Source organism: Ochotona princeps, chromosome X (genome assembly GCF_030435755.1).
Source record: "Ochotona princeps isolate mOchPri1 chromosome X, mOchPri1.hap1, whole genome shotgun sequence".
Classification (NCBI taxonomy): Eukaryota; Metazoa; Chordata; class Mammalia; order Lagomorpha; family Ochotonidae; genus Ochotona; species Ochotona princeps.
In genome coordinates this window covers 83,432,107-83,445,377 of record NC_080865.1, presented here as the reverse complement: position 1 = coordinate 83,445,377, position 13,271 = coordinate 83,432,107, and the positions used below count along the sequence as shown (strand labels likewise).

The following is a 13,271-nucleotide window of genomic DNA, read 5'->3' as shown; positions in this document are numbered from 1 at the left end:
GGTCTTTATGGTATCTTTGAGGACATATGTGTGACCTCAGGATTGTCTGTGAGGGTACGTTTCAGGCGTTTCAAAATCGAGTCTGTGGAGGTGGTCCCTAGAATATATCTCAGGGATTTGGAAAGGCATATCTGTGGCCACCTCTGGGTTGTCCCAAGGGGTCCTCAGGGTACATTGTAAGGCATTACTGTTGCCTGCTTGGACGACAGGGGAATGGTGTGTGAGGACATTGCTGGGGGTGTTTCTAGGGGTCTCTGGGAGGGCAACTTCAAAGCTGTCTTTCTCTAATGAAAGGAGTTGCTGACAGTTTAGGGCACCTCTTTGGCATCTTTCGTGGACCTCTCAGTGGAGCCCTGTGCACGTCACTTGCGTATCTCCAGGGGACCTCTGGGCAGACTCCGATGGTGTCACAAAGGATAACTGTAATAAGCCTATTGTATAATAACATAAATAGGATTTTCATGAAGAATTGCTGTATTTTCCAAGACCAAAATATGGAGAAGAATCCCTAGAATCTCAATAGTTACTGAGTGGTCTACAGTGAGCTATTCTGGGACTGTGACGGTGTCTACTTCCTGTTAAGGTGGCTTCTGGATTATCTGGAATGGGTCCTTGAATGGTACCCCTTCACATTCTTTAAGGGATTTCAGAGGGCACAGCTGTGGCCACCTTTTCACCTTATCAGTGATATCCTCAAATTGGAGCTTAGAACATCTACAGCCATACCCTTGGGGTAAGTTTGTTGACATTTCTGGGGAAGTTGGAGGGATTTCTGTGGTGTGTGTGTCAAAAGTCTCCAGGTGGTCTTTGATAAAGCTTATATAATTTTGTAAATATTTTTCTATTCCTGCATGCTGATTGTTATTCTGTTGATCATTTCTTTTGCTGTGAAGATTTTGTTTGAATTTTATATAATCTATTTGATTATTTTTCTCTCATTGCTTTACTTTTGAGGTGGTATCCTAAAGATCATTGAGCATTCAAATGTCCTGAGATGTTTCCGCTATGATTTCTTATAGTAGTTTTCTGTTTTACATTTAAGTCTTTAGATTGTTTTGAATTTCTTTTTGTAGGTAGTAAGAGATGAAGGTTTCATTTTGCTACTCTATGTGTAAATAACCAATTCTCCGCAAGCCTTTATCAAAAAGAATCTCGTTTCTTTCATATATGATATTACAAACATTGTTGAAGATCAATTGGTAATAGATTCTTGGGTTTACTTCTAGTCTGTTCTGTTTCATTGGTGTAGGTATAATTTTTATCACATGCATCTTAAATTATTACAGCTTTGCAGTATGTTCTGAAGACAGTAAAACATTTCCTGTTTTCCTTTGATCAAGATTGCTTTGCTCAGTCAGTATTGTTGTTATTGTTTTAGTGGTTGCATGCAAATTTGATTCCTTCTTGGTTCTGTGATGAATATTATTGATATTTTATTAGAGATTGGAATGAACCTGATGACCTTGTGTAATGGGGACATTTTAAACCTATTGATGCTTCCAGTCAATGCACATGGGATGAACTTCCATCAGTTGCTTTTATGAATTTTTCATAGTTTACATTATAGCAATATTTCATGTCTTTGGTTAAATTGATAACTAGGCACCTTTTCATAGGTATTATAAGTGTGACTGCTTTTTAACATTTCTTTTCTAGAAGATCTGGCACACATTAGCATTATTAACTTTAATTCAGATTTTATATCCTGTAACTTTATTGACTTTATTTTATTTGTGTAAGATTTTTTTTTTTCATTGCAAAATCAGATTTACAGAAAGGAGAGACAGAGAAACTCTTCCATCCACTTTTTCACTCCACAAATGGCACAGTGGCTGGAGCTGAGCTGATACAAAGCCAGGAGCCAGGAGCTTGTTCCAAGTCTCCCACGCAGGTGCAGGGTCCCAAGACCTTTGGCCGTCTTTGACTGCTTTCCCAGTCCACAAGCTGGGAGCTGGATGGGGAGTGCAGCAGCTGGAATACACACCAGCACCCATATGGGATCCTGGTGCATGGAAGGTGAAGAGTTTATGTACTTTTACCATTCCAGGCACTGTTGAATTGTTAGTTCTAGCGTTTTTGTTGGGTTCTCTAAGATTTTCTATATGTAGAGTATGTCGTCTGCAGTTGAAATTTCACTTTGTTTTCTAACATGTCTTTGTTTTCTTTTGCTTTATAGGATTTTTAGTAAAAAGTTGAAGGATAAGATGAAAATGCTTGTGCAAAATCGTAGAGCAAAAGCTTTCAGTTTTACCCTTTTTATATCATGGTTGCTGTGTGTTTGTGGCTTTTAATTTTAATATGTTGAGGTATATTCTTTCTATAATCTAAGTGCTTTTGTCATGAACTATTCAGTTTTATCAAGTTTCCTTTAAAATATTTTCATTTATATAAGTAGATCAAGTTTTATGTACTTCATATAAACCATTTTGAAAACATAACGGTACTTCACACCTTACCCTCCCTTCCTCCTCCTCCCTTTCTTATTTTCCTTTTACCTTTTGAATGCTATACATCCTATTTACTTCTTAACCACAAGCTTAACCTGCCACTAATTGTTAAAACTAAGTAGTAAAGCCACTATTTCTCAGTTGCATAAATGTTGTATACACAAGGGCTGTAAACAACGATCAACTCTCAAAATGTGAATTTCACTCATATATAATTTATATGTTTATACTTTGTATATTATCACAGATAGGGAAGATATATGATATTTGCATTTTTGGGACTGACTTGTTTCACTAACTATAAGAGAACTGCATCTATTTTGCAAAAAAACAATATTCTCTTTTCCAAGGCTCAGAAATATATCTATACATACCAAAAATTCTTTATCCCATCAGCAACTAAAAGATATCTAGGTTGATTTCATATCTTATTTATTTTTGAGTTGATCTACAATAAATATGGCGCAAACTCTTTCATGTGCCAATTTTATTTCTTTCAGGTAAATTCCTAGGAGTAGAGTATCTGTATTGCATGGTATTTTCTGAATGTAAGATGAACATATGCTTTTTTGTTATGTATTGAATTATGTGCTATATCATCAGTTTGCTTAATACGTTGATTTGTGCATGTTAAAATGTTCTTGTATTATTTACCTAAATCTGAATTGATATAGAAGTACCATTTGTAATGTGCTACTGAATTCCATTTTGCTGTGTTCTTGTCTAGTTTTTGTATCATTGTCAATTGGCTCTGTACAGTTCCCTCCCATTTACTTTTTGTGGGAATTTAAGAGGAATTAGTTTTTTTTTTCTTCTGTAAATATTTGGTAGAATTCATTAGTGTAGCCACCTAATCCTAGGACTTTCCTTGATATAAAACTCTTTAAAAGTTTTTTTATTCATTGTACCTTATAGAGTGAGAAAATGAGAGAGGAAAAAAAAGAGAGCTCCAATTGCTCGTTCACCCCTAAATAAACACAACGGCTAGGACTGGCCAGGCTGAAGCCAGAAGCCTGGAACTCGATCTGTGTGGTCTGTTGGGAAACTCCTTGTTATGAATTTGATACAGCTACTCATTCATTATCTATTTGTTTAGGTATTTCTCTTCAGGCTTCATCTTTGTGTGATGCATGAGTCAAAGATATTTTCCATTTTCTCGGTTATAAATTTGTTAGTATATAGTGACTGATTAAAAATGATCCTGTATCTTAGTATGGTGTCAATTGTAAAGTTACCTTTTCATCTCTGATTTTATTTATTTAGGCCTTCTCCCTCAACTGTTTTAGACAAGGGATTACCAAGTTTGTGTTTGTTGATCTTTTGCATAGTTTCATTCTTGCTATCTCAATTTATTTCTGCTCTAATCTTCATTGTCTCTTTCTAGTAGTTTTGAGTTTCATTTGTTGTGATTTTTCTGGTTCCTTAAGGTTAAAGCCATGGGTTACTTATTTGAGATCTTTCACCTTTGTTGATGTGAACATTGATTTTTATAGACTTTTCCCTTCGTACAGTTTTTGCTGGTATCCCATGAGTTGTTTTTCAAGATTTACTTAATTATTTGAAAGGCAGAGTTATGTACAGAGACAGAGATAAAGAGAGATCTTCCAGTGAGTGATGTGAATAGCTGCATCGGCCAGGGCTGGCCCATGGCAAATCCAGGAGCCTGGAACTTTGTGCAGATCTCTCACTTGGTTCAGGGGTTCCAGACTTGAGCCATTCTCAGTTACTGCCCTAGACGCATTGCATGGAGATGGATCAGAAGTGGAGTAGCTGAAACATGAACTGATTATCATATGGTATGTTGGTGTCATAGGTGTTAATTTAATGTGCTATGCTGCAACACTCATTTCAATCCTATAGGTTTTGATATGTTGTGTTTCTGGTTTTTTTCAGCAAATGTATTAATAATTTTCTTCTTTGTTCCTTTATCAATTGATTGCTAAGGAGTAAGTTGTTTTATTTCCATGTGTTTGTATAGCTCTCCAAGTTTTTCTTGCAATTAGTTTCCAGTTTTTCTGGATTATAATCAGACAAAATACTTAGTATTATTTCAATGTTTGAAACTTTGCTTAGACTTACTTTGCTGCATATCCTACAAGCAAGCCTGGGACTGTTCCATGTATATTGAATAGAATGCATTATTATGGAACCATTGTGTAGTGTGTTCTGTACATGTCTTAAGTTCATTTGGTGTAAAGTACAGTTTAACTTGGCTGTTGATTTCCTTTTTCCATTGTTGAAAGTGGGAGGTTTCATTGCTGAAAGCTCCCCATCCCCCCTTTAAAAAAAGATTTATTTTTATTGGAAAGGCAGATTTATAGAAAGAAGTAGATACAGAGAGACAGATCTTCCATGTGCTTGTTCACTCCCCAAGTGGCTGCAGCAGCTGGAACTGAGCTGATCTGAAGCCAGAGGCAAGGAACTTCTTCTGGGTCTCCCACATGGTTGCAGAGTCCCAAGACCTTAGGCCATCTTCCCCTTCTTCCCAGGCCACAAGCAGGGAGCTGGATGGGAAGTGGAACAGCTGGGACACAAATTGGCACTCAGATGACATCTCAGTGCTTGCAAAGTGAGGATTTAGCTGCTGGGCCATCTCGCTGTGCCCAAAGCTACCTATTATATAATGAGGTCTATTGCTCCCTTTAACTATTAGTATTTGTTTTATATATCGAGTGCTTTCTATTTGGTGCATATGTATTTATAAGTTCCATTTCCTTTTGTTGGATTGAACACTTTTTCACTACATGATGCTTTTTGGTCTGACTTTGCTGCTTTTACTTTATAGTTATTTTATCTGATGTATTCATATTTTGTTTTCAATCATTCAAATTCAGTATCTTCATTTCTTCACTTTCAATCCATGCATGTTTTTGTGAGTTTTTGTAACTGCTGTTTAGTTGGATTTTAGTTCTCTGTTCACTTAGTCACTCCATGTCTTTTAATTGGAGAAATCAGTTCATTTGGATGTAATGTAATTACTGACTGATACACTCTTATTAGTGCAATTTTGTTACTTGTTCTCTACTTTTGTTTTTCCCTTTCTAAGTCTTCCTTTGTGATTTTAGTAATTTTCTCTAGCAGTGTGTTTTGATTCCTTATTATTTTTGATGTGTCTGTTATAGAATGTTGCTTTGTGGTTGCGATGAGACTTAGAAAAATCTTTTGATTATAACAAGGAATTTCAAAGTGATAGCAACTTGACAATGACCATAAAGATCTTAAAGAAACCAAAAGAAATAAGAAATATAAATACTGATAAAATTCTATATACTTTCATCCAATTCTTTCCCTTATTTAGAATTTTTGATGTCCTATTTTATGCCTTATCGTAATGCCTATCTCTAGATATATTAAGATGGTTATTATTTTATTACTTAATCTTTATACGAAAGAGATGAATGGCTGATGAGCCATACTTAAAATTAGATAATTCTGAGTTTGTTTACCTTTGGAGTTTTCTAGCTTTTGATATTTTCTTATTTTATTGGTATCTCTTTCGATTTGAAGAACTCCCTTCACCATTCCTTTCAGGGCATATTTGGGGGTGATAACTCCTCCCAGCTTTTGTGTTTGTGCCCTTTTCAAAGCTGTCACTTTGCTGTATACAGTATTCTTGGGTGCAGTGATTGTTTTCTTTAGCACTATGAAAATCTCGTCCTTTTCTGAAACATTTCCATTTAGGAAAATTGAAATACCCTATGGGATATTTCTTTTGTTACTTTGAGAATCATCTGGTTGTATTTACTTTTTGAGGGTTTGATTAAAATATATCTTGGGATATCTTGAGTGAAATGAATATTTTGAGTGATCTTTGATACTCCTGCACCTGGATTTTTGTAATTGTCTCTGAGACAATTACAGTGTCTCTAGGAGACACTGTTGTTAGTGTTTGAGCATAAGCTTTGTATCCCTTTGACATCCTCAGTTCTCCTGAGCCTCAGTAGCCCGAATATTTGCTCTTGCAATGCTCATTCCAATTTCCTTTACGCTTTCTTCATCCTTCTTGATCTTTTTTTTTCCTTTATGCATTTTCAAATAACCTGTCTCTGAGATCACTGAATAGGTCCTCTTTCTGATCTATTTTGTGGCTGATGCCTTGTACCATGTTTTAATTTTGTTTTGTATACTTTTCAGTTCAAAAATTTGTTTTGTGTTTTACTGATTCAATTCCTCAGTTAAGTTTTTCCAGTAGAGTATTGAATTGTTTCTCATGTGTTTTTAGAATTCATGAATTTTCCTTAAAACAAGTTTTTGATTTCTGTGTCCCAGAATTTGCACTCCAAGTCTCAGCTTTGATGATGTCCAAGATACCAGATCACTGGTATGAAATATTTTCCAGGACATAAAGGTTACAAATTGGATGTAGTTGGATTGACATTGACTGCTGGTGCCAAGGGTTGGACTTATGGTTTGCGTCATGGACCTTGGTTTTGCTTATAGACTTGTTTATATACCGAACTTTAATCCCTGACAGGATATCTGTGCTACTTATTTAGCTACTATTTCTTCTTCATGGTCAAAGAAAAGTACAAAGGCCTTTCTGCTCTTTCAATATCCCACCAAAGCCTGTATTTTTAATTTTTATTATTAGATTCTTCCAAATTAAACATTCATTTTATTTGAGTAGCAGAATTACAGAGATATGTGTATATATACATATATGTATATATTATATATATACATATATGTACATATTATATATACATATATGTACATATTATATATATATGTATATATATATATATAAAATATGCAGAGAGAATGACAAGGAGAATGAGATTGAATTAATCTTCTATCCACTGGTTTGCTGCCCAAATAACCAAAACAGCTGGGACTGGGCTAGTCAGAAATCAGGATATTCATTTGGGTCTCCCACATGGGTGCAGGTGCCAAAGGACTTAAGTCATCTTCATGAGTACATTATCAGGAAGATGGATTGGAAGTGGGCCAGCTGGGCTTGTACCATGGCCTATATGGGACTGGCTTTGCAGATGGCAGCTTAACCTAATACTCCTCAATGCCAACCCCTGATTCTTTCAAATTAATGAGAGAGTAAAAAACTGCTCAAATGTGTATATGTTAGGTAGTGGGAAGAGCACATAAATACATGGCTCACTTTACCTGGGGAAGACATAAATCCATCAGATGGACTTTGAATTAAGTTGATATTTAAGTTAGTATAGTTTTTTTTTTGTTTTATTTTGTTTTTGTATGAGACACAGACTTAAGTGATTTCTAACTGCTTTATTATCTCATTGAATTCTTATAAGGGCCATGTATAATGAATTCCATTATTTTCTCCCATTTTACATGCAAAGCAGCTGAGGCCCAGGGAATTTAAGTTAGATACTCAAGCTCACAGCTGCCTGTTAGCATAGCTTATGCTTCAATGTCAAACCAAAGAGAGTTAAAAAAGTGAACTTGTGGATAAAGGCAAGGCCTTGAGAATGGATATCATGTAATGTTGGGAATTACCCTGAAAATAAACTTCTTTTATTGCCTTGCAGTGTTGTTCTTACTTTTTTCCTTCTTCCAGCATTTGGATCTTACAAGAATATGTAAGAATTTAATTTAAAAAATGGAGGAAAATTGAATTAAATAATTTATATTGGTGTAATAAAATTAGAAATCCATGCATAATTTTCTTAATATACTTTTTGAAATATACTTTTGAAATCCCTTATGTCATTTTTTCTGCCTGTGTGTTAGTTGTAGGGTAGAACACTAATTGTGGTGTTTCTAAAGTATCGGTTAAGAAAAGGTCCTTTTGAAAAGGTCCTTTTGAAAAGGGTCCTTCCCTCTTTCTACATCTTCACTCCCTATATCTGATTTTATGGCAGTTGGAAAAACTGCTGAATGGCAAACCATTTTAAAATATTACAACATAAAATTAGGACATTTTGTTACATTTCCAGTAACTTGAGATGGTGCTTGGCAACCTCATGTTAAGTATTTCCAAAGAAAATCAGTCTCAAACCTAAATAGTTTGTAAACTGCTAAGAGTTTCATGTACAAGAATTTGCCATATCCTGCATTTTGTGGATTTTAAGTAAACATAAGAGGCTTTTATTTTGATTTTTTTATTCTGAAAAAGCAGGTTTGACTCTAAAGCATAAAAAGCCATTCTAGGAATATTAGGTCTTGAAAAGTACTCTCAAGGTGAAAAATTTGAGGTCTCTGTTGATTACAACTTACAAAACCTGTAGAAGACCTGAGATACTTCCTTTCTCCAAGTTAGAGATTTTAACAATTTGAGATTTGAACTTATAACTAAAATAAGCTGTAATATTCTCTTCAAGCTTAAATTTGCTCTCAGCATTATTTCCATTATAGATAACTTAAAAAAAAAACATCACATTTCATGATACACTATATAAACCAGTGCATTTCTTTAAATTTCTTTGCTTCTACCCCAGTATTCGCAGAATGTGGATTCTGCATTCGTCAAGTCTCTTCCTGATCAAATTGAGATCATTATTATTGTCACCATCATCATTGTAAGCACTTAGTAACAGAGATACTAAAGATAACTGGCATTTGTTGAATAATTGTGATTTTCCAAGAATGTTAGATAACTCTATATGTGTAATCTCTACTTTTATACACATGTCTGATTATCCAGATAAACATCTCAAATGATTTTTTTCTCTTTAATTCAGTTAAGTAACTGAAGCTAAGATGAATTAACCATCTTTTCTAAGAGTGCCAGTTACTATGTGGCAGAATTGCATATGTTTAAAAACAGTTTTATTGAAATGAGATATCATCCCCCTCCCATTAGAATGATTATCATAGGGGCGGAGGCCTGAGCGTCTCAACCCTCGGGCAGCCATGCTGCCTGGGGTGCTCGGGTGCCCCGCCACAAGTCCAGCCTAGCACAGCCAGGCTTACCACCACGTACGTACGTACATGGGGTGAGCCGCTCGCGGGCAGCCAGTGCGCCATTCGGCGCTATGCTGCACCTTCTGGCCGCCCAGCCAGGAAATTCTGGAATTTGATTCCTTTGATATGCTACAGGAGTCACTCCATGCTGAACCCACAGTTCTCTGAGAATGTGTATTAGTCCTTAAGAGTCTCAATAGCAGTAAATCTTCCTCTGAAGAACCTATAGTCACTTTGTAGTGCAGATTACCAACACAAGTCCCTTCAAAAGCAAAATTCCGGGCTTGTGCAGCAGGGTACCCCATTACCTGATAGGAGGAGGGATCAGCAGAGGCGTCACAGAAGGCAAGACTATGACATTGTCTGGCATTTGAGAACCATACTCGGGGCTAGAATGTGTCAGGTGTGTGTGGATCAATCCCTGTGCAAACTCTGACCCCACTGGATGGTTTAGAAGGGCCGGAGGAGCATATGCAGGAGGCATGACAGTCTATGGGGTGCCCTGGGCTGACCCAGAGCAACCTCTGGCATACTTAACACTGGCTGGGAACAGGCCTGGTTGGGGAGCTTGGGGGAGGCCTTGGCTGGGTGGAGGTTACCAGTAAGGGGTGCAGGAACTGGAAGGGGGCTGAGTTCTGGTCGGGTCACAGTTGTACTCCCTTGGCACAAACATGGATTCGGACTTGACGCACCATGCCGGGTTAGACCGCAACACAGTTTGGTGCTCTGGAGGACAAGGGTAGATGTGGGACAGACTCGGCTAGGTTTCAACCCCAACTGAGCCATATATGAGCTATATGTGGGTATGGACGAGCTGTGGCTGGGCTGAAACTCTCAACAGCAGGAACCAGAATGGGTTGAAGAGCGGTGCTAGCCAAAGGACCTGCTGGTATGTGTGAAACCTGACACCAGGAAAGGGTCTGATGGAGGAATCTGAACAGTTCCTCTGACAGGACACTGACCCTAGAAATAAACACAGGAAGTATGGAGGTAAACAACCCAGAAGAGGCTTTGGAAAGTGACCCACTGGCATACATTTGGCTCGGGTTGGGGGCAGACCAGGCTGAGTCAGTTCACGTCATCCACTGGCAAATCCAAGTGCTGGAACTGTGTGTGGGCCTGGCCAGGTTTGGTTGCAATAAAAACAGTACAAAACACCAAATGCCAAGGTGAAATGGCCTGTGCCAATAGGGAATGCAGCACCCAACCAGCACACCTCCCACTGGTTTAGGTGAGGGACGAGTGTGTGATGGGCAGAGCCGGGGAGAGCTGCAATACTCATTGGTTCCAATGGAGGTCGGGGCTCAGAATAGAACCAACCCAGGGATTACAACCACCAGCTGATCGGAGTGATGGACTGTGGTGGGCACTGTGCTTACTAGTAGTGCATGCAGGAGCCTGGACTGGGAACACCTCAAAGTTTCTTTGGGGATTCCCCTGAACAAAATGGAGGAATCAAAGCATTAACCAAGAAAAGATGGAAGATGGAGTAGATCAATCAACCACCTGAGCTATATGTCTGCAGCGAAAAACTGGACAAGGGGAAACTCTAAGATGGACTATGTCAATCAGTGGACTCTGCACCAGTCTCATCGTACCTGGATTGTTGCTGATGATATGTTGGAGCTTCTAATTGATCGAGGTGATGCTCTGCTGGATCTGCCTTCAAACCTGAGAGGGCCTCCCTAAGAGGCCGTTGAACTTGACTGGACAGTGGGATGCTGGACTCTGTATGGTGTGAGCTTGTAATTAGGGAATCTCAACAGAACTTGAGCTGTGGTTATGCATCAAGGTGAAGGAACTCACCATGGGGGAAGGGTTTGGGGTGAAGGGGGGAGAATCCCAGTACCTATGAAATTGTGTCATATAATACAATGTAATTAATAAATGAATAGAAAAAAAAGAATGCTTATCATAAAAAAGTGAAAAAAACAACAAATACTGACACTGATAAGGGGAAAAATGAATTTTTTTTTGAAGATTTTATTATTATTGGAAAGCTGGATATACAGAGAGGAGGGAGATAGGAAGATCTTCCATCCGATGTTTCACTCCCCAAGTGAGCCGCAACGGACCAGTACGCGCCAAACCGATGCCGGGAACCAGGAACCTCTTCCGAGTCTCCCACACGGATGCAGGGTCCCAAAGCTTTGGGCCGTCCTCAACTGCTTTCCCAGGCCACAAACAGAGAGCTGGATGGGAAGTGGAGCTGCCGGGATTAGAACCGGCGCCCATATGGGATCCTGGGGCTTTCAAGGCAAGGACTTTAGCTGCTAGGCCACGCCTCTGGGCCTGAAAAATGAATTCTAACATACTATTCATGAGATGCAAATTACTACAGCCATTTTGGGCAACAGGATGAAGATTCTTAAAACAATACCGAAAATAGATCATCTAAGTGATCCAGATATCCCAGTTCCTAGAAGACATTCTAAGGAAATGAATTAAGCCTGTGAGATACCTACACTCTGATTTTGATTGCAGCTCTATTTGGTTGCAAGGCAATCAATCTAGAAGTCCTTCAGTAGATAGTAGATAATGATGTGGAACATACATGTAATGGAATATTACTCAGCCACAGAAAAGAATGAAATCCTGACATGAAAACATTTGGGGATCATTATGCTGACTGAGAGAAGCCACACACAGAAAGGCAGATGGTGCCTTTTTCTCTCATGTATGGAAAATATATGTGTGTATGTGGCTATGCTATATGTGTGCATAACTTTCACATATACACTTATACATATAATCTATGTGCTTATGGAAATGATACTTTGAGGATGAGTGCATACAATATTGTGTATATATATGTGTATATTTATAAATGATTCAACTGAATTATACTCTTTACGGAATATTATACATTTCTCTCCTCCTTTCATGATTGTTTTCATGAATCCCATATTGTCTAACATCAGTATCCAACCATTTTCAAAAAATTGAGTGTGTGTAGTATTTACATTTGAAGTAAATGTGACTAAATGTTTAAAATTGTCTGTTTTTACTTTAATTGCCTGTACTTCTGAAACTTTCCCCCAAAATCTCTGCCTGTGCCAGTGTCTTGCAGTTTCTTCAATGGTTTCCTCAAGCAGTTTGGTGGTATCAGGTTGAAATTCAGTTCCAGTATGAGATCCTAAAAGGTGGGAGTAGGTGGAAGTTTAAGAGGTGATTAGCTTCTACACTCATGAATGAATGCATTTATGTAGTTAATGGGTTGTTTCCAGAGCTGATCTGTTATGAAGTCATTATGGCTAGGTGTATCTCTGTTATTCCTCTCTCTGGCCACCTGATGCTTTATTCTAACTCAGGAATCTGGCAATAAGAAGGTTGTCATTAAATGTAGCCCCATATGCTTGAATCTGAACCTTCTTTATAGCATGGTTAAAAAACAACAGCAACGACAAAACTAGAATAGACATGGTATATTAAGTTAAAGATACTACCTGATCGCCTACTAGGTTCATGAAAGTCATGGACAAAATCCCACAATCTTTCAGGATAAAGAAACCCAGCAAACTAGGATTGAAAGTATGCTTCCTCATAATGATGAAGGACATTTAGGAAAAACTCATAGTTCATATCATACTAGTCATTATCCCTTCGATATTAGGAATAAGATAAAGATGCCTGCTGATGCTACTGTTACTCAGCATTTTACTGAGAATTCTGTTCAGGAAAATTAGGGTGGAAAGGAATTAGAACTGTGTACATTAAAAAGGAAGAAGTAGAACTTAAGTATGATTATAGTTGCTACTCAACATACTTTTTAGAAAGTTTATGCAAAATGTGTACTTTGAAAACCTATGCATGCATTTTGAATAAAAATTAAAATTTCTTTTTGAAAGACTTAGAGAAGCCTTTCACTCACAGGCCTATTGCTGAAATATTCACAAGATTCAGAGTTGAGATAGGCCAAAGTCAAGAGGCAGGAACTCAGTC

At 37.7% G+C, this 13,271-nt stretch overlaps 1 long non-coding RNA gene across 2 annotated transcripts in view; it reads left to right on the top strand.

Annotated features, from left to right (window-relative positions):
- The first annotated feature begins 627 nt into the window (after positions 1-627).
- The window catches only part of LOC131478554 (uncharacterized), a 306,124-nt gene continuing 293,480 nt past the window's right edge, over positions 628-13,271 (top strand). For both annotated transcript variants that reach the window (XR_009244546.1, XR_009244547.1), the window contains exon 1: positions 628-733. This is a non-coding gene — a long non-coding RNA (uncharacterized LOC131478554). The remainder of the gene's footprint in view (positions 734-13,271) is intronic.